The sequence below is a fragment of the Nothobranchius furzeri genome, chromosome 7, assembly GCF_043380555.1.
Source record: "Nothobranchius furzeri strain GRZ-AD chromosome 7, NfurGRZ-RIMD1, whole genome shotgun sequence".
NCBI lineage: Eukaryota > Metazoa > Chordata > Actinopteri > Cyprinodontiformes > Nothobranchiidae > Nothobranchius > Nothobranchius furzeri.
Genome location: NC_091747.1, coordinates 28,086,903 through 28,108,478, shown reverse-complemented (window position 1 = coordinate 28,108,478; position 21,576 = coordinate 28,086,903). Strand labels below are relative to the sequence as shown.

Genomic DNA, 21,576 nt, shown 5'->3' with positions numbered 1-21,576 from the left:
GTTTGGGGGTTAAACCATCAAATGGTTCTTGAGCATGGCTGTGTCTCAATCAATTAAATTTTTTTAAAGCACCTTCCTGCCACCAATTAATGCAGCCCAAGGTGCTAAACACCAAACAAAAGCCATCCATCCATTTTCTGAACCCGCTTTGTCCATATAGGGTCACGGAGGGGGGGGGGGGGCCTATCTCCAGCGGTGAACGGGCAATCAGGCGGGGTACACCCTAGACAGAGAGCCAGTCCATCGCAGGGCAACACAGAGACACACAGGACAAGCAATCACACACACACACACTCACACACCTAAGGACAATTTAGACAGACCAATTAACCTAACAGTCATGTTTTCGGACTGTGGGAGGAAGCCGGAGTACCCGGTGAGAACCCACGCATGCACAGGGAGAACATGCAAACTCCATGCAGAAAGATCCCAGGCTGGGAAGCGAACCCAGGACCTTCTTACTGCAAGGCAACAGCTCTAACCACTGCACATCCCACACCATACAAAAGCCAGAATCTGAAAATAAAACAAGGAAAATATTGAATATTGAAAGTTATTGAATATAATGTGAATAAAACCCAACAAAAGTTTTCAGTGATCCCTGTTTGCCAACTGAACAAAAGCATCTACATTACAGAATTATGAATATAAAAGCCACCTACATTGAAAACCATGTGTCGGCATGGAACAAAAAAACAACAACAAGCAAACGTTAAAAATTTGAATTAAAATAAATAAAAACATCAGATCATGACAGTACAATTCCAGCAAGTCGATTTAAAGATTGCCCTCAAGTACTGATGCAGTCGGACTTGAGGTGAGGTGTGATGATGTGTGAATATGATGTTATCAGAACCCTCGTATCTGAAGAAACTGAGTTCTGAGTGAGAGTGAATTTGGTCTGCTATAAACTATAAGTGAGGGTTTATAAAACCACACCAGACGCAATCTGTCGTGTCTTTGTACCCTCTCAAAGACCCTCGTGGTACATCCAGAATGTGTTGAAGTCTGTGGACCCCAAAGGTACCGAAGTCCGTAGAAGAAACCGCAGCACCATTAGACCAGCCTTAGAGTTGTCTCCAGGTCACAACAGGTAGTTTTTAGTCTCTATGGAAGGACCCTAAGGAGTCGGAGCTGTGTCAGCTTTATTCTGAAGGAACCGTTTGCAGTCAGCTGTAGCATGCTACAGGTTTTGACAGCTTGTCAAAAGATGCGATGGGAGAAGAGTTTTCCTCCAGTGGCCAGTCCAGAGTTAGGCTCAAATGACTCACTAGGAAGTGAGTTCTATCAGAATCTTACAAGTGAAGGGATTTTGTCAACAAACCTCAGAAACCACACCTTGCATCAGATACAGGAGCTCTGATTTGTGGAACAGAAAGCAATGTGTCATGAGATTAGTTTAACCTTGTCATTGACATGTGTCTGAGTGTGTGAGCTGTCAGTAGATAGTGATTCACTTGTTAGTGATTCACTTGTTAAATCAAACTTTACTGATCACAACATAATAATATTCATTTCAACTTCAGTAATTTAAGCACAGATTAATCAAAACGTTGTTATTATTCTTCAGACATTATTATTCATTCAACCATATGATTATATATGTATTCCATTGCATCATCCAGTATTCATTATTATAATGGTTCATTCTTATAAAAGTTCATTCTTCTTGTTCTGTGAAGCAAAGCAGATAAAGATAAGGGGAAACTTGAGAGGGACTTTGGTCAAGCAACAGTGTCTTTCTTGCAGATTAAAGGTTCCAGTTAAGACATATGTGTCCATTCGACCCAATATTGGAGAGGTCAACTGTAGATGAAAAACTGACCATTTCTGGACGCTACAGCGCATTTGATAATTTCAGCTTATGTTATAAAGTCACGTAAGAACTTCGAGGAAGTTGACCTTTATTCACAGTGAGGATTGCAGGAGTCTCGCATGAGACCTTGAGTGAGAATGTTATGTTTTCTTGTACGGTAATGAGAAGACATTTGATGGTTTAAAACTCTAAATGGAGGTCGATTGCTTCACATCACCAGGTAAGCAGTTCCATCATTTTGGGGCCATCACAGCGAATGCACAATCACCATGGCATTTGAGCTTGGTTCTTGACACCACCAGCAGTTCACCATCAGCATAGCACAATGATCGAGATGGAACATGTCTCCAAAGAAGCACTGATATTTAAGGAGGAGTCATACCTGCCAGCGAATGGAAAATTAAAACCAGAATTTTAAATTCAATGCACTGCTTCACAGGTAGCCATTTCAGTGCATGCAGAGTCTGTGATATATGATCACACTTCTGCAGCCCAAAGATGAATCTTGCCGCAGAGTTTTGAAGCATTTCTAGACAACGCTATCATATTTAGTCCGGTGTACAGGGAATTACAGTTGTCAAGTCTACACACGAGAGCATGCATCACAACCTCCAGGTTCTGATGTGAGAGCACTTGCTTTATCCTAGAGAAAGTCTTAGCTGGAAGAAATAAGATCTCACAACTTAATTTACCTGGGAGTCCGTTGTCAGGGTGGAATCTACCGTAACACCAAAGTCAGTGATCAGTCTTCTCAAATTGAGCCAATGATAAGAGTTCCAGACCATCTAACTAAAAAAAACTTTAGAGAAAATTATGACCTCAGTTTTATTGTCCCTAAGGCTCAAGACATTCGAGGCTATCCAAGCACATGCCTCACTCAGGCACTCCAAAGGCTGAAGCATTCTTGGTGACCCAATTCATTGGCAAGTAAATCTGGAAGGTGTCTGCATATAAATGAAAATGAACACTGTGCCTTAAAAAAAACATTCCCGGGGAAAGTCGGTAGATAGAAAATAGTAGATAGCCCAGAAGAAATCCCAGAGGCACCCCCCATTATAATGAAGCAGGGAAGCTGAAGACAAGTACATGAATTTAGACACATCATGACCTTTGTACAAAAAATTACACAAGAAAACCCATTGTAACTTACTTGGTTGTGGACCTCACCAAATTGGCTTAATTCCTGGGCCTGCCTCTGTTACAACCCGTCTAGGAGGGCCAGGCTGTAACATCAAAATGGTTCCATCTTCCACCAATTCCAAACCACCACACCAGAATTCCGAGTACAATAATTTATTATAATAAAATAATTTCTTCACAAGATCAAGGTGCTGAACTAAGGACGAGGGAGGATTAATAACTCAGGGTGAACCATCAGCAGTCCCACTTCACAGTCTTGGAGGGACTGCAACTTATTTACCAACTGCTTAAGATGTGGCCATTGAAGTGCTGTGTCTTTTGTAGGTATGTGGGACTTATCCACTGGGATGAAATCCCTAGTGTAGATTTGTCACGGTTTATCAGGTGTTTCTAATGCAAACCCTCTGATCTCTAAACCACACGCAACTTTACTTGAGATGATAGTATCTACTGCTGTCATTGTGCTGAGCTTCAACTGAACTGGCAGAGTACTCACACTTAGTTTAGAGACTAGGCTTTCCAAGATAAAACTTGTATCACTCAGAGTATCCAATAAAGCTTAAGTAAGGATTTCCTTCTTTGGCTCATCTGCAGCTGCCACAAAAACTGGAACAATACTAGAAGTAGCAGAAGAAAACCGTGTCAATGTGTGAGACATGACATGCTGGATGTCCCTAGCATCATCCCCAACACCTGTTAAATTGCTATGAGATACTTTTGTATTCTCCCAGTTTCTCTGTATTTGTAGACATGTTGGATGGTGTCTGCTACATACGCTACAGGTGAGTTTCTGCCTACAATCTTTAGTTATGTGCCCCTTTCTTAAAGAACCAAAACAAAGCTGATTGTCATAAATAAAAGTCTTCTTCTCATCAACAGTTCTTACTGAAAAAAATCAGGCATCTACTCACTCCATGCTTTTCATCTTGACAGACTAAACAGGATGGCTTGAGAAAATTTGAACCCGAGGTGGGAGGCTCAGTTTGAACAGTAGTATTGAGGATGGCGAAATCCTTCACACGAGGCATGGCAGCAGCACAGCCCTGTAGAAAATCTGCAAATTCTCTAATGGCAAAAGGGTAATTTCCAGCTAATTAGGGCCACCTGCTAAGTTTGTCCCTGAATGCCCTTTGGATAATAAAACAACGTCCATACCTTTGTTGAAGGACTGGCCAAGCTCCTTTATATGCATCATCTGAATTCCTAGTAAATAATCCTTCCACTGCCTTGAAGGCCTCACCCGCTACGCATTTCTTTAAGAACAGCATTTTTTCACAGGCAGGGAGTGGTTTTTGATCAATCATGGCCATAAAAGAAACTCTACAATCTATAAACTGTAAAGTATCACCCATGAAGACTGAAGCTTCAGGAATGGGTTAACAACTTAAAATAAACAAACTTGCAAAGTTCCTCAGCAAGATGGATCTGTGAGTTTTGTGACTCCTCTGGAGGCACACACTGGGGTTGGAATGGCGCCGCTGCTGAACTTAATGAGACCTGGGATTGTGTTTGGCTGTTTGCGGCCACTTTCTGCATCATGATTGGTTTCTTGCTCAAAAATGTCCACATCACCAGCAAGGTTTTCATAAGTCCTTACTCTAGCGTCAGCAACTTTTACATTCTTTCCTGTTTGCAACAGTTGCAGTTTCCTCTTCTCCAATTTCACAGTCTTTTCTGCAAGCGTTAGAGCTTCTTTTACATTACAATCACTCTCTAAAAAGGTTTAACCTTGCTCCTGGATCTCCTGAAGAGCTATGACCTGCTCTACCTTTGCAGCAAGTTCAGCCTTTGCCTCAGCTCTTTTAGAGAAGCCGGAGGATGCTGTTGAGTGTAAGTCTGACGCTTCTGAGTCAGAAGTTACAGTCTCTGTTACTGAGGATCCAAATGTTGAGGCATATTAATTTTTGTTCAAAATCATTCTCACATGATCCTTTTCAAGCTGATCATTGAACACAGATTCAAAAGTTTCAACCCGTTTTCTAATAAGATCAAGAATTTCTGCTGTCAGTACTGAACAAGCATCCATCTTTTTAAGGTTTGATTTCTACAAATGGGTTCATACAACTTACACAACTATGTTTCCTTCATTTTAACTTCTTCCTTTAATTTGTCCAGTTCCTCAACTACACAACCCTTAAGTTTAGTTCTGGCATTTGTGGCTGCCTTTTTCCAAGACTTATACGCCATAGATCAAAGGCTCTCTCATTTCTCTTTGCTTGCTGTTAATGGAGCTCTTTACTCTTTTCTGTTAATGTACACTCTCTAGAGTTGGTTTTAACCTGCTTCAGCTCCTTGGATTCCTCTGCTGCATCATTTGATGACAACACTTTGAATTAGGTTACTGGCACTTTAACCCCAAGATTCCACTACCTCCGCTCCGCCCCCGCCTTCCGCAGCCGCTCGCTTCCGAACTCAATTTTTACTGGTACCCGCTCTACAACGGCTCCGCTCCGTGGGAGAAGCATCGAAATGAACTGTCTAATCTGCCCATTATTTGTGTTGAGAGATCAGCAGTGTTTGGATCAACAGAGTGTGACTACTTTGATAGTAGAAACTGTATTTATGGCTTATTTTGGTGCATTTAAAGTTCAACCGCCATTGATAGTTGTTAAAAGTTGTTAAACCTGTGCATATGAAACAAAAAATGCTTTTTGTTTATCAATTTATTGTGAAATAACGGAAGTTGTGCTTGCTCCTTTTCCTGTTGGGCGGTTGTGATTTCTGTCCATTGACTGCGGAGGTGCTCCGGCGTCCGGCAGAAATAGAATCAATCCTATTTTTGCCAGATGGCGGAACGGCGGGCGGTGCACTGCGCTGCACGGCCGCAGTAGTGGAACAGCTCTGATTGACTACAACAGGACCGATTTTGCTGCGGAGTTCGTGCCGGAGCGGAGCGGAGGTAGTGGAATTTTGGGCTAAGAGTTAACATCCAATAACCTAAATAATAAATACAGACAAATTCAATTGACTTTACATTAAGCCACCAATACAAAATAGCCTTTAAAGCTGTCAAGAGACACGACACTTGATATTTATGCATTGAAATGTGTGCGATACAGACAGCCCATTACTTGTTGAAAGGTTTCTTGAATTCAGTCGACCAGTATTAACCAGTCTTGGGTTTATTTACAAGTAAGTCTGAGTTCTGGATGCAAACATGGGACATCAGTCTTTACTCATGGTTCACCTTGGATGGAGACAAGCAGGATTTTATGTGGTTTCAAGATCTTCTCCTTTCTCTGGCCTCCTCTTTCACTCCAACGTCGGCGACAAGTTACAGCCCCATGACTTCCAAATACATCAGCAAGAGTTTCGACGGGTGCAGACCTTTTATTCATTTCTCTTCTTTGTTCAGTTGTCTCATCATGAACATCATGAGAACAATGAGCACTCTTTAAATGCTTAAAGTGTCCTAAAGCATTGTGAAAACTACAAAAAGAGCAAACAACACAAACATTTAAGAAAACAAGATTCAACTGACACATTAATCATAACACATGCAAACAGTACAATTTAGTACAGCATACCTTGCTTTGCTTGCCAAGGGAAGCGAGCTTTGGACACAGCCACTTTACCAAACATTGGCTAGGAACAACACGGCAGCTGAAGACAAGTGCATCAATTTAGACACATCATGACCTTTGTACAAAAAATTACACAAGAAAACTCATTGTAACTTACTTGGTTGTGGGCCTCACCAAAATGGCTTAATTGCTGGTTCTGCCCCTCTTCTTCTTCTTCTGTTGAAATTATTGGCAGTTGGGCTCCAGTTCTGGGGCATTACCACCACATACCAAACCAAACTAATACTCATCAATAAAATGGTCAGAGGAAACTTTACTTTGAACAACACTAACCTATCAATTCCAGCTAATTAATCAATACTTTTAAATTCGAAAAATAGTTTTGTACGCATCAAATATTGCATCAACACTTTCCTAATTAATATGCTTGAGTCTCCCAAAAGGGTACAAAGTGATAACACTTTGTTCTCCTTATCCATGATTAACTTAAGTCCAATTCTCTGTTCCGCATATTGCTGACATTCTATTAAAACATGTTTCACAGTTTCTTGTTGTCCACAATAATCACACAAACCCAACTGATGTCTTCCAATTTTCTTAAGTGAATAATTTAAACCTGTGTGGCCTATCCTCAATCTAGACAAAACTTATTCTTGTCTACGATTTCCCTCAATAATTATCTTATATGCTACCCTATTTTGAATATTACACAAATATCTCCCAGTATCACTAAAACTTCCACAGCCCTGCCACAGTTGTAAAACTTTGAAATTAATATAGGATTTCCCTTCTGCTCGACTAATTGGAACATGTATATTTATCTCTTCTGATCTTGGTACTTGTTTGGCCAAAATATCAGCTTCTTCACTACCTTCCACACCTACATGGGCAGGAATCTAAATAAATATAACCTTTATGTTTTTGTTCATTAGCTGCAACAGAAGGAGATAAACGTTATTCAACAAGTCTTTCCTACATGAATTTCCTGTTTCAATACTGAGTAGAACTGCTTGACTATCAGAAGCTATGATCATTTTCTCTATACAATTTGCATCATTTTCATTCATCCAAGTCAGTGCAAGTATAATTGCAACTAATTCAGCAGTATACACCACAGGAAAATCCGCCAATCTCTTTCAAATCTGAATCTCCCACCTTGGAATATTCACTGCTGCACTCGTCCTTCCACTACAAGGATCTTTAGATCCATCTGTATATGAAACCAAACTATCCTTGTATTTATCTAATAATTCTTGTACCATGAGCCACTCAGAATTACACCTATCTTTACTCCTCAGTATCTGCTGTAAGGATAGATGTACAACTGGAACAGAAAACATCCATGGGTAACCGATGAATCAGTCACATTTAAACAATATTTGAATTGATTTAACTCAAAACTCTGTGCTTTACAATCTCCAACCCATCCAAAGCTAATTGATGTCGCCTTCTGATGTTCCCAGCAATCCAATAACATTGTCTTTGTAGGATGTGTCATGTGCCGGGGTGAGTGCTCCTCTCGTTTTTGTTCCATCTTTGAGCTGCTGTGTTTCAGGAGAGGGAGGCTCCAGCTGCAGCTCATTAACAATCAGCGGGTCCAGCCATGGATGTAATTTTTTTTGGGGGGGGGGGGGGGGGGGGGGGGGACATGTCCCCCCCCAGTTTTTCCAAAGTCAAGTTTTGACCCCTGCGCTTTTTACCATCCAAAACCAATATTACGCTATCCCTGTTAGTGTTTAGTGTGAGATGATAGTAAATATTCTCTTTCTTTCTCCACCAACTTTACCTGATAAGCTAACTTTAGGCAAACCAGCAGCACAACTAATTTTTTCAAATAAGACTAACAAACCTGAGTCAACACCAGTCTCATCAAAGCTGGGGTTCTGTCGTTGTACTTTTTGTCTAAAAAACGTCCTTATGTCCATCTTCACTCATGCGTTTCAGGCAGAGTGTAGAAGAAGCCGGCTGCTGAAGGGCTTCTTCTTCAGTGGTGGAGGCTCAGGCAGGCTGTATACAAACTACTGCCAGCTGCTCCCTCTCTGTTGGACTTTGGTACTGCATGTTACTTCCGCGATTTAGATCCAGGGCTTTTCATAAAACATCTGGGGCTTCAGCCCAAGTAGCCGGGCCTAACGCCGCCGCTGAGGAGGAGAACACATCTCGACGCCGGATGATTAACTACAACTTGGTAGTTCCAGCCCTTTGTGTCTCCAGGTTAACTCTAGTGATTTTTGGATTTTAGATCCCTTGTGGATATACTTGTGCTTACCTGTTCCCAGGATTTTGGATCTTTTGTGAACCTTACCTTGACTCCTCAGGATCTCCTTGCACTTCTGAAGCTTCTGGAGTTTCTCTGGTTTTCCTGTGGCTCCTCTGATTGACTACTTGGACATTTCCACGATCCCGCTGGATTACTCACCTGTGCCCCATAAATCTCCTGGACGCAGCATTCACCGTTCTCCTCTCCTCCCTGCCGGCCCGCTCTCCTGCTCTCCTTGCGCTCCCTCTCCTGGACACCCCCCTTCCTGGATTCACCCCGGCACTCCACCTACCCTCCCAACTCCTCAGCTCCCAGCTCCCCATGCTGCGGTTCCGTTGCAATCCACTGGGCCTTATCCAGTGTGTCCTCAGTTCCCGATTATTTTAATAAAGATACTTTACTTTTACCTGTTTGGTGCGTGAGTGGTGATTCTGCATGTCTTGGGTTAAACTCGTCCCCAAAACCATGTCAGGCTGATCATTACCATATCCTTGTAAACTAATCTAGTAGTCAAGCATTAGTTTTAACCTTCTTAATCGAAGAGGAGTTTTCCAACCTCAAACTGCATAGCATCTACAGGAGATGACCTAAATGCTCCACAAGGTTCGGCCTCTCACCTCCACTCATACAGAACACCTGAGAGGCAGCTCCAGCACCAGCAGATTTAAAGACACAGTACATCATTGTATTACACACCTTAAGAAAAAAACTCCTGTAAAATAACATTATAATACTATATATATATATATATATATATATATATATATATATATATATATATATATATATATAATTTTACTGCTATTTTACAAGATACTGTAAACTATTTTTTTTAATTAGCTTACTGTTAAAGTAAATACAGAACATAAATTTTAATAAAAACTAAGTATACTGGCATCTGTAGCTGCCAGTATTTAACTGTTAATTTACATTTTGGACACTGTAATTGTATTTTAATGTAGTTTACCATTAAAGTAAATACAGTCGGAAACTTAATTGACAGTATAGCTGCCACAATGTGTATTATATTGACATTATATTAAGTAATTTTCCATCCATCCATTTTCATTCGCTTATCCTGAGTCGGGTCGCGGGGCCAGTAGCCTATGGCGAGGGGCCCAGACCTTCCTCTCCCCAGCCACTTGGGCCAGCTCCTCCGGGGGAATCCCAAGGCATTCCCTGGCCAGGTGAGAGACATAATCCCTCCACCGTGTCCTGGGTCTATCTTTAGGTCTCCTCCCGATTGGATGTGCCCGGAAAACCTCACCAGGGAGGCATCCTGACCAGATGCCCGAGCCACCTCAACTGGCTCCTCTCGATGTGGAGGAGCAGCGGGTCTACTCCGAGCCCCTCCCGAATTACGGAGCTTCTCACCCTATCTCTAAGGGAGAGCCCAGCCACTCTTCGGAGAAAACTCATTTCGGCCGCTTGTATCCGCAACCTCGTTCTTTCGGTCACTACCCAAAGCTCATGACCATAGGTGAGGGTAGGAACGTAGATCGATGGGTGAATCGAGAGCTTTGCCTTCTGACTCAGCTCTCTCTTCACCACGACAGACCGGTACAACGCCCGCATCACTGCAGATGCAGCACCAATCCGCCTGTCGATCTCACGCTCCAGTTTTCCCTCACTCATGAACAAGACCCCAAGATACTTAAACTCCTCCACTTGGGGCAGGACCTCATCCCTGACCCGGAGAAGGCATTCTACCCTTTTCCGAATCAAGACCATGGTCTCAGATTTAGAGGAGCTGATTCTCATCCCAGCTGCTTCACACTCGGCTGCGAACCGCTCCAACGAAAGCTGAAGATCACGTTCTGATGAAGCCAACAGGACCACATCATCTGCAAAAAGCAGAGACCTGATCCTCAGGCCACCAACACGGATGCCCTCCACACCTTGGCTGTGCCTAGAAATTCTGTCCATAAAGTTTATGAACAGAATCGGTGACAAAGGGCAGCTGCAACAGCCGGCTTTTGTATATGCATGAGATCCACAAGGCACTTTGCATGGACTATTTATGGCAGTAAGTGGGCGTGGTGAGGGCGGGATGTGACTAAAAAGCAGCTGAGAAACTTTCTAGATAGTTTCTGATTTATGCTCCATGTTTGATAGATCACAAACCTACTTGGCGTAAGTACATTTTTTTTTTTTTTTTGCTGAGCTTAAGTACGGTTTTAGTAAGGATTCTATGCAATGCTTGATAAATGAGACCCATGGACAGTTCTCACTGTACTGGACTGCATGAACGACACCGCTATGCTTCTGTTGGCCAGTATGCAGTCCATTGCAGTGAGGACTGTACTGAAGTAATATGAAACCGGCATGTCAGTGACTGTTACAAAAGCTTATAAGCTTAACTCGTTCACTGCCAATTAGTCGTCCATTATGTTATTAACGGGAGGTGGTAGGGAACAAGCTCACGCACCCTGACAGTAAACACCAATCATCTAAAAATGATCTTCACCTGTGTGCGCGTCCGTGACACGTCACGTGATCGGGAAGAAGCCGATCCATGAAATAGGAGCTGGTTTTGGGAAGCCACTATGCCTATGGCGAGACGCAAAGCGGATAACCTTTTGAGCTCACACTTCAACAAAGTCTGTTTAGCGGTAGCTAAACTTTGCATCGTGTTCCTATTGAAAGAAAAGACGACAACCAACCCGGGTCAAGGGGAGGCGAAAGGCGTAGGTCGCAACATGTTTAATCTGAGCCAGAGACATTGATTTCAGCAGACAGTCCTGACTCAGATCATTTTAGCGAACCTGATCCAGATTTGTCAGAGGAATGGTTGCCGTCTGGACCAACTGGGAGCAGCAGAGATTCTTCACCAGACGATAAAAGAAAAAATGAATAAGGTAACGTAACAGCTAGCTAACAGCTAATGGCTGTGTTATTTGTTTGTTGTGATCACGTCATTCTTTTCTTCACGCTTACCCGTCTTCCCTACTTTCATGAATGTCACACTCTCCTCAACACTTGTTTCCAGCTTTTTTCTGTACAGATTTATAATGGGAATGGTTTGATTTTTGACTATTATTTGAAGATATTTTCAATTTACAGATCGTGCACCCAGAAAAGCTCCCCCCACCACAGCTTTGGGTACTGCAAAGAAAAGAGGTTAGAGAGGCAACAAACAAATAAATATAAAAACAAATAAATAAATAATGTGTGTGTGTGTGTGTGTGTGTAATTATTACAGGTCGTGCATCAAGCAGGACTCCAGGGCAGGATTTGGACTGGGATAAGGCCGGCTGGCAACCCAACAAGATCCCCTTTACTGCATCCTCTGGACCCAAAGATGCTGCTGCAGACTTAGACTGTGATTTATTTGATTACATTGTGGAAAAATTCAAGCAGATGTATCAGCCAGACAAAAACATTTGCATTGATGAGGGTATGAAGCTGTGGCGAGGGCGCTTATCTTTCAGGGTGTACAACCCACAAAATCCTGTGAAATATGGAATCAAGTTCCACATATTGTGTGACTCTGCCACGGGTTGTTGTTTCAATAAGAGGCCTTATTTTGGGGAAGGTAGTAGTTTGCCAGACACCGTGTTTTCTCTTCTTGATCGCCTTTTAGGTCATGGCTATACACTGTATATGGATAACTTCTACAATTCTGTAGCATTGTGTGAGCGCTTACTGGAAGCACAGACCAATGTCTGTGGAACACTGAGGAAGAATAGGGGGGAGCCTCAGGTCATCAGGGATTTGGTAAAAACCGATCTAGGGACTGGGGACAAAGTTGTGCGGCACAATGAAAAAGTCACGGTAGTAGCACGGCAGGACAAACGATTAGCGCAGATGGTGAAAACCTGCCACCAAGATGGGATGCAGAAAGTTCATGTGTGGCAGAAGGGGAACAAAGACAAGGTTGTTCAGTTCAAGCCAGAGTGTATTGTTGCATACAACTCTCACATGAATGGAGTGGATAAGTTGGACCAAAACATTTCCTACTACCCCTTCATCTGCAGGTCGCTGAACTGGTCCAAGAAGTTTTTAGCCTATCTGTTCCAAATGTGCATGTTCAACGCCTTTGTCCTGTACCAAGCCAGAAACACAGGGGCATGTAATACTCTTTTGAAGTTCATTCGTAGTGTAGTGAAGTCCTGGACCTTGAAGGTACACGAGCGGAAAGGGAGTGAGGTGGGGGAACAGGTAGAGAAAGAGGAAGGAGCAGGTGTTGAGGATGGGGACTTGGAGGATGTCAAACATACTCTGAGGGCACCCTATAACACTGACCCAGAGAGCAGGCTAGATGGAGACCTTGGCAGACACAAACTCTGTTACCTGAAACCCACCAGTAAGAAGTTGAGACCAACAAAAAGGTGTAGGGTCTGCATACGCAGAGGAACTCGCAGAGAGACGAAAATGATGTGCAAAGTCTGTTGTGTCCCCTTGCACGCAGGACAGTGTTATATAGATTACCACACCACAGTGAGATACTCTGTCTCTGTGCAGGGGTAGAAGCGCGCGCACACACACACACACACACACACACATGGGTATAACTACAACAGCACTTTCTGTAAGATTGCATGCCTGCAAATGAAATTGTTACCTTTGACAAAAATGATTATTTATTGTTATACATTTGTGAATAAACATCTAATTTCTTGTCAAAAACCATTTTATAGTTTGGTTTTACTATTTTTACACAAGGTAACTGCTTTTGGGGTGTCTGAGGTGTAAAAAAAGCAAAGTATATTAGTGCCAAAGACAGTTTACTGCGTTACATCTCTCTTGACACAAAAAGCCTGTTTTCTCCGTTTTTGGTTCAGAAACAGGCATTTCTGGTGAAACCCACCTGTGTTCTACAGCAAATTGTGAAAGAATGGAAAAGGTTAAAAACGAGCCGTTTTCTCTTGATGAAAGAGAGTTAACTCTTTCATTTGGTAGTTTTGGTGTTTGCATAGTCATAGAGCACAATATTCTGTGACTCTTCAAAAAACAGTAAAAATACTCAAAATCGCTGGCAGTGAGGGGCTTTAGTGATCAGAAAACAGCTGGCAGTGAATGAGTTAAAGATTTTCATCCATTTACCCATGAAAAATATATATTCTGTCCAAAAAATTACAGATCATGTACATGTTTCCTGTAGACTGAGAAAAACTTTGAACTGCATCCATTAGGTGGCGCTGATATACCCAAAAATTACTTTTGGCAATTTTCTTCCAAAGTCTTCAGTAAAGAAACACTTGTTATCCTCCATGTTTGTTGTGTCCTTCAAAGTGAGATGAGTATTTTACCAAAATATTTTGAGTGATGCAAATGTTACACCCTTGTAAAGGAGGGATAGTGAAGAAACAGCAGGGACACGATGTTACTTCTGTCACTTCCGCTGCAATAATGGACTTCCAACAAAATACAACAAACATCTGCATTGCATGTACACAATAGGAAAATAACTTGTTTACATGAAATAAAATGTAAATCACATAGGATTTGGCTACTAGACTTCTGTATCATATGTATGCATCATGTATGTATCATATCAAAACTTAGGCCTTCCTAAACTCTCAGAACTACTTAAATACGAGCCTTCGTGGCCCCTGCACTCCTCGGGCAGTCGTCTCCTCGTTATACCAAAAGTCAGGATGCACTCCGAAGGCGAGGCATCCTTCCAGTCTTATGGCCCTCACCTCTGAAGCAGTCTGCCAGAAGATTTAAGGGCCGTAGAGAGCGTTCATGTTTTTAAGGCCAGGCTCAAGACTCACCTTTTAAGTATAGCTTTTAGCTGATTTTGATCTATTTTAGCCTGTTTTACCATCTTTTATATGTTTTATCAGTGTTTTATTACTTACTCTTTTAATTAAATGACACACATTTTCTTATATATTAACTTTGACTTGTTTTAACTTTTAATAATTATTTGTTTTAACCAGTATTAATAATCTGTATTACAATATATAAATATATATATATATATATATATATATATATATATATATATATATATATATATATATATATATATAAATAATTGTGTGTTTCTACTTGGTTATCTTTCATCAGTGTGTTTCATTTAGATTTTTATTTTTCAGGTGTTTTTGCTAAATTCGATTCTTAACTTATCTTAATCTCATTAGATTTTGCCAGTGTTTCCTCTGTGGGGGCAGCGGTTGGCTGTGGCTCCCTGGGTGCTTCTCGTGCCTCCTCTTGGTGCCATGTGGTGGTGCCCGGGCTGCTGCTGCCGATCCTACTGCTCCCGGTGCAGTTGGCTCCTTTGATGGTGTTTCCGTCTTCTTTGTGCCTACTACATCTGCGCTCAGCCAGCTGCCCGTTCTCTTTAGTTTGTGTGTGTGTGTGTGTGTGTTTGTGTTTGTGTGTGTGTGTGTGTGTGTGTTTGTGTGTGTGTGTGTGTGTGTGTGTGTGAGAGAGAGAGAGAGAGAGAGAGAGAGAGAGAGAGAGAGAGAGAGAGAGAGAGAGAGAGAGAGAGAGAGAGAGAGAGAGAGAGAGAGAGAGTTTGCATCTGCTTGGGATGGGATTGAGGAGGGGAGGACTTGGAAGATGTTGGATGTTAATCTGCATGGGAGGAGTGGGAAACCTACTGCTGTGGGTTGCTTTTAATATTGTAAAGCGCTTTGAGCTGCATGTGTTGTATGAAAAGCGGGTGCGCAAAGTGAAAAGTGTAATGGCTGCGGAGCTCAGAGAAGTCTGTCATAAGTCACCATTAGCGTAGCCAGAAACTCATTTGTGGGTGGGCCTAAGAAAAAGTAAGTGGGCCCAATAAATGTAATTGAAAACAAGTATATTTTTGCGCGTGTGTCCTCCACATGTGCCCTAGCTTCATAACAATGCGCCGAGCTTCAGCGCTCTGGCCTGCGCACGCTGATATGTTCCGTATTTGATCATTTTAATGATGTTGGAGAAATCTGAAGGTGGTGAGTCATTCTGGCAGATTGTAATTAACACCTGTCTCATGCAGGTGTTCTGACATTGTAAACCTCACACACAGAACATTGTGGATGTAACAAAATAAATCAAGAAATGATTCCCATTCAGGCTATTAACAGCGCGCTGAAGATCTGAAGTTCAGAGTGCGTCTGTCAGAGGTCAGACGCGTTCCAGCGGAACCACGGCTCACGGGTGCACAAGTGAGCACATCTGGGCTGGGCAGAAGTAATTTTACAACATTAGTTTAAATAGCGCCGATAACGAGACGCAGTGACTTGAGCGGCTCATGGAGCTGTGCCGCGCGCACACACACACACACACACAGATTCAATAAGCGCGCACGCTGCGCAAACTCCGGCGTGCCATCAGACTGAAGACAGAAATGAGCGCTGCCTCCTCTGTGATAAAAACTTTTAAGAGGTTTTATAACATTTTTCATTCAAGGTCAAATTAAGATATTAGCTTCTATTTTGGGATGACGTATTAAAGTCGGGTCCGCTCCAGCCAGTGACTCCTCATGAACCTGACCACAACTCATGTTACTGCAGCACTTGTTATTCCAGTCCGCGTGGCAGTGGATCGCAGATTCAGCCACACCATGAAACAGCAATAAGTCGGTCTGAGGCTATAGCTTTTCCATCTTTTCCCCTATAGACATTTGATTACGCACAAGTAGGTGACCAGCTTAGGTTTACGCAGAGCAGAAGGAAGGAGAGAGCTCTGGCCGCAAAGAAAACCGTTAAATTGCATTCTTTATGTGCTACCTGGGCACTCTAAATATTTATTTAAAATTAAATCAAAGGAAATTGTAATGGTATCGAATGTTTATTAATTACTATTTAAAAAATCAAAGTGATGTGGAAAAAGGTCGATCATATTTTTTTTAACCCTGTCTGTTTAGCTTGATGTCTGATATATATATATATATATATATATATATATATATATATATATCCATATATATATATATATATATATATATATATATATATATATATATATATATATATATATATATATATATATATATATATAGCCATGCCCTGATGTGGGGCTGGGGGGTGCGTCGACATGGTCGGGACATAGAAGGGGGTGCGCGGCTAAATAAGTTTGGGAACCGCTGTGATATGATATGATAAGGTGTAGTTAGAGAAATAAAACACATTATGAACTGAAATATTAAGCAAAACTTGATACATTTGATACCTAAAATTCAGATGAGAGCAACAACTCCTGAATCTGAGGTTCGACAATCCGATGGACCCTCCTCTCTAGAACTGCTGAATGAATAGACTTTACCAGGGAGGTTCAGAAGTGTGATCCCTCTGTAGTTGAAACACATTCTGCTGCCCCCCTTTTTAAATAGGGGGACCACTACCCCAGTCTGCGAGTCCAATAGCACTACCTCCAATGTCCACGCGATACTGCAGAGCTGCGTCAACCGTGACAGCCCCACAACATCCAGAGCCTTGAAGAACTCAGGGCAGATCTTGTCCACCCCCCGGGTCCTTCCCACTGAGGAGTTTTTTGACCACCTTAGTGACCTCAGCACCAGAGATTGGAGATTCCAACTCAAAGTCCCCATATCCTACTTCCTCACTGGAAGGCGTGCCGCCTGGTTAGCGTTAGACCCTCACAATACATTTGGGCCTGCCAGTTCTGGCCAGCTTCCTCCCCCACCATTGAAGCCAATTCACCACCAGGTAGTGGTCAGTTGATAGCTCTGCCCCTCCCTTCACCTGAGTGTTCAATACATGCGCCCTCAGATCAGATGAAATGATAACAACGTCAATCATCAAACTGCGGCCTAAGGTCTCCTGGTGCCAAAAGCATATATGGGCACCTTTATGCTTGAAAATGGTGTTTTCTCCAGGTCAGAGATGAGGTCCTGCCTCAAGTGAAGGAGTTTAAGTATCTTGGGGTCTTGTTCACGAGTGAGGGAAAAAGCGTGTGATCGATATGCGAATTAGTGCACTGTACCGATCTGTTGTGGTGAAGAGAGAGCTGAGCTGGAAGGCAAAGCTCTCAATTTACCGGTTGATCTATGTTCCTACCCTCACCTATGATCACGAGCTTTGGGTAAAAACCAAAAGAACGAGATCACGGATATAAGCGGCCTAAATGAGTTTTCTTCGTTGGCTGTCTGGGCTCTCCCTTAGAGATAGGGTGAGATGCTCGGTCATCCGGGAGGGGCTGTCCAACTGGGAGGAGACCCAAGGGACGACCCAGGACAAGCTGGAGGAACTATGTCTCTCGGCTGGCCAGGGAACACCTTGGGATTCCCCTGGAAGAGCTGGCCCAAGAAGCTGGGGAGAGGAAAGTCAGGGTGTCTCGGCATAAGCTGCTGCCCCCACGACCCGACTCTGGATAAGCGCTGAAAATGGATGGATGGATGGATGGATGGATGGGTAACAACTACCATGACATGCTGAGGCCATATCATACATTCACACTTCGTCTTAAGGACTGGCTTTTAAGCACACAAAAATGTGAACACCTCTCATAATAATCATTGTATGTTGGTCTTTATTTTTTAACCCATGGTATATGTGTCACACCCTGTCCTGTCTCCCCATTCTGTTCAGTCCTGTGTCCATGTTAACTGCTCCCACCTGCCTCTCGTCTCCCAATCACCCAAGGTCCCAGCTCCTCCTGTATTTAAACCCTGTTAGTCCATTTTGTCTGGTTGGTTCATTGTTTCATTGTCCTGCGTGTCCTCCATTAAATCAGTTTTTTAAATGTTCCTGTCTGCCTCCCTGTCTGTTTCTTCCCCCGCACTTGGATCCTCACCTCAGTCTCACTCACCGGCATGTTGTGACAATATGTATGAGAGATTGATGGATATATGGTTACTTTTGATTCCTTAATGAGTTGTATGGTTATATGAATGTATGTTTTTTATGTTCTTATGTTTTAATGGAGTAAGTGCAATGGCATTATGTTTTATTGTTGTATATTAATTGTTGTGTTATTTAATATGCTCATGTAATGCGTTTTCTTCTTTTTAGCCATCATGTGCTTAATATGACAGGGGTGGACATTAACTTCAAAACCAACCAGCCAGCCGGGCCGGTAACTCTGAAAATCTACCAGCCCCGCTGGTCAGCTGCCAAAACGAGTCAAAATAACAACTGAACCGTTTAAAATGTAATAAACCTTTATTTTGTACACATTCACAAACATAATAACGTATTCAAGTTTGAATTTGTTTGTTCCCTCAACAAAACTCGATTTTGTCGTCACATACTTCCGGCATACAACGCAGTACATCACCAACTCCACTTTGCTATACTCGAGCCATTGGCTGTGTTCGAGATGAGCCAGTTCTGCGCAGATTAGACCAGAGGTGATCGGCGAGCAGTGCATGCCGGTTAGATTTGTGTCCGACTTGACGCCGACTTGCTCTGACGTCATGCAACGAGGCAACGATAACCTCGTGAGATCAAGGTGGCCGCAGATTTTGGAGCAAGGCGCTGCAGTTGTTCTCCCTCGGCTGCAAAACCTAGATGATGACGGGATACGCCTGGCTCTCACCTGAACTAAGATCTGATTGGTTCATATTTTGATCCAAACATCCGGTGGTAGAACATGAAATGTTAGTTGGTCACATGTATTCTGTAAGTCATGTTACAACAATACATGTAACAACAATATAGGCCATAAAGAGAAATATGTTTTCTTTTGTCACGTTTCCTATGAGCACACTGAAGCTACAGCTGATAACCTTTACTTATTATTACAGTCATGTTTTCATATACAATATATGATATCCACAAGCACGTGACGATGTGTTTCAGCTGCTAACAGGCACCAGAATTAAAATTGAAAATTGAACAAGTGTGAATGCTAACGTGATATCTTCAGCCATCGTCACCCCCGAGCTACACATGTAGGGAAATCTGTCCGACTTACGCCGGGGACACACCGGCCGCGGAAGCGCCGCAAAAATGGGACCGCCTTCATTCGGCGCCCTTGTTAAGCTATTCTATAGACCACATGGGCCGCTGAAGCATCGCGAATTGCCTCGCGCCGGCGCTCCAGCCCGCGCCGTGCAGCGATCATTTCGGCTTCTGCTCTTTTTTTCGCGAGCCACGGGTGAATCGCGTCAATTCTGGCAGGAAGTCAAACCTAGACATAAGAGGAAGGCTGGGAAATTTAACAAAATAAAGCATTTCAAAATAAAATTCCGCAGTAGTCAAATGTTTTCGTAATCAGACACTGCAGAAAAACCACACGCACACACATACACACACATCAAACTTGTGTGCGTGTGTGACCACGTGAAGGGGTGTGTGATTTTGGGTGTCTTTTTACCGGAGCAAACAGGACAGAGAGGCAGAAAGTCTGAGGCAAGCAGTTAAGATGGATGACTTTAAATTAATTATGGAAGTTGAGAAACACAAGGAGCTGTACGACCCCCGAAAAACATGGTTATTTACGTACCCATTTCAGAAGAAACTGCTAGGATACAGCTGCAGAAATGGAGCGGGTTCCAAGAGATTCAACTGGCAGAAACAACTGGTTCATACCATAGGTACACACACACACACACACACACGTAGAGGAAAAGAGCTGAGAAAAGGCAGAGAGGAAATGGAGGACACCAAGTAGTTAAAAGAAAAACTACAGCTGAGCCGAGGCGTGCCTCGACTGGGGCGCGTCTGATCTGAACTGAGGAGCGGCGAGCAGCGGCCGAATTTCGTGAGCGATTCGCTTCTCGGCGCTTCCGCGGCCGGTGTGTCCCCGGCGTTAAACGCCGGCTTTCAGCCACTCCCCCTGCTGCTTCCGTCTGCTCTCGTCTGTGTTCCTGGCGAGGCGTTGCTCAACTCGAACACGGCCATTCTCTGCGCCTCCCGTCTTCTTTAAACCGCCAAGAATCATTCAACCTACGCACACGCTTCTCTGCTTCATACCGTTTCGAACTGTCTCGCTTCTCCTCAACAGTTTTAAAGCGTTTTGCCAGAGATTTCATCAAGAAATCCAATCCCTGTGGTGGCGCAATCTTCCTGCGTGCTTGTGTGTTTCTAGCATGGTTCCACTTCGTCTTTAATAGTTCATGTGACTATAACTAGAGTCGTGCAGATTTACTCTCAGGTGGAGCATCAAAGCGTCTGCTTTTAATGTCACGCATGATACTTAAAACTTTATTGTTATTGTTTTTGAATGCTTTGTAATTCCGACCAGACACGGAGTCAGAGGTGAAAGAGAAAGGAAAAGAAAAGGTGGGGAGAGAAGGGGGAGGTCCACAAAAATAAACAATAATGAACAAGAGTCTGCTTCTAGACCTGCAGAAAGAGAAAGAAGAGGGGAAAAAAGGGACACAGCAACAATACAACAGGAGCAAGCTATTGCTGCGTCAACTCGAAGAAATATACAATCAGCATTGTTTAACTGAACCATCACATGATAATATATCATGGTGCATTTAGTGGCAACCACAGCCTTGAGACATGTGTTGAACGTGCCCAAGCCCATACTTATGAGAGCACCATGTGAGCACCTGTGTGTGTACACGCGCTTGTTTATGTAAGGTTTCTCTATAAAAGGGGCCAACAGAGAGTGTGAGGGACCACAGATCTGCCCCACAAAGATGCGTAGGAGAGGCTCCAAGTCCCAGAGATCCAGGCGCTGCCCCAGAACACAGGAACTCCAAGGAGACTGCAACCAGAAAGGCCCCCGCTCCCCTCGAGAGGCACAGAGGATCGTCCCGGGGGGCCACAACCAGCAGCCGGCAGAGTCCCGGGAGATATCAGCGGCAAGCCCACAGGCCCGCCCGCAGCCTCCCACCCCCTAGCCGGCCGTGCCCGGGACCCAGCGACCCGGGACCTAGGGATGACCACCCCCGCCGGGGACCCAACAGAGCCCAGGGACCCAGACCCCACCAGACAGCCACCGGGATTAATCAGGCAGACGCCAAAAATCTTGAACCCCCTGAC

The 21,576-nt window shown here is 43.3% G+C and overlaps 1 protein-coding gene across 4 annotated transcripts in view; it reads left to right on the top strand.

Moving 5' to 3' along the window:
* arhgap15 (Rho GTPase activating protein 15) overlaps window positions 1–21,576 on the top strand; it is a 75,758-nt gene that overhangs the window by 52,867 nt on the left and 1,315 nt on the right. The window contains exons 14-15 of one of the 4 annotated variants that reach the window (XR_011521034.1): window positions 11,501–11,860; window positions 11,943–12,092. The exons of the other annotated variants lie outside the window; for them this stretch is intronic. The gene's annotated coding sequence lies outside the window, so the exon portion shown is untranslated. Of the gene's footprint in view, window positions 1–11,500; window positions 11,861–11,942; window positions 12,093–21,576 lie in introns of those variants that run through there. 4 annotated transcript variants of the gene reach the window in all.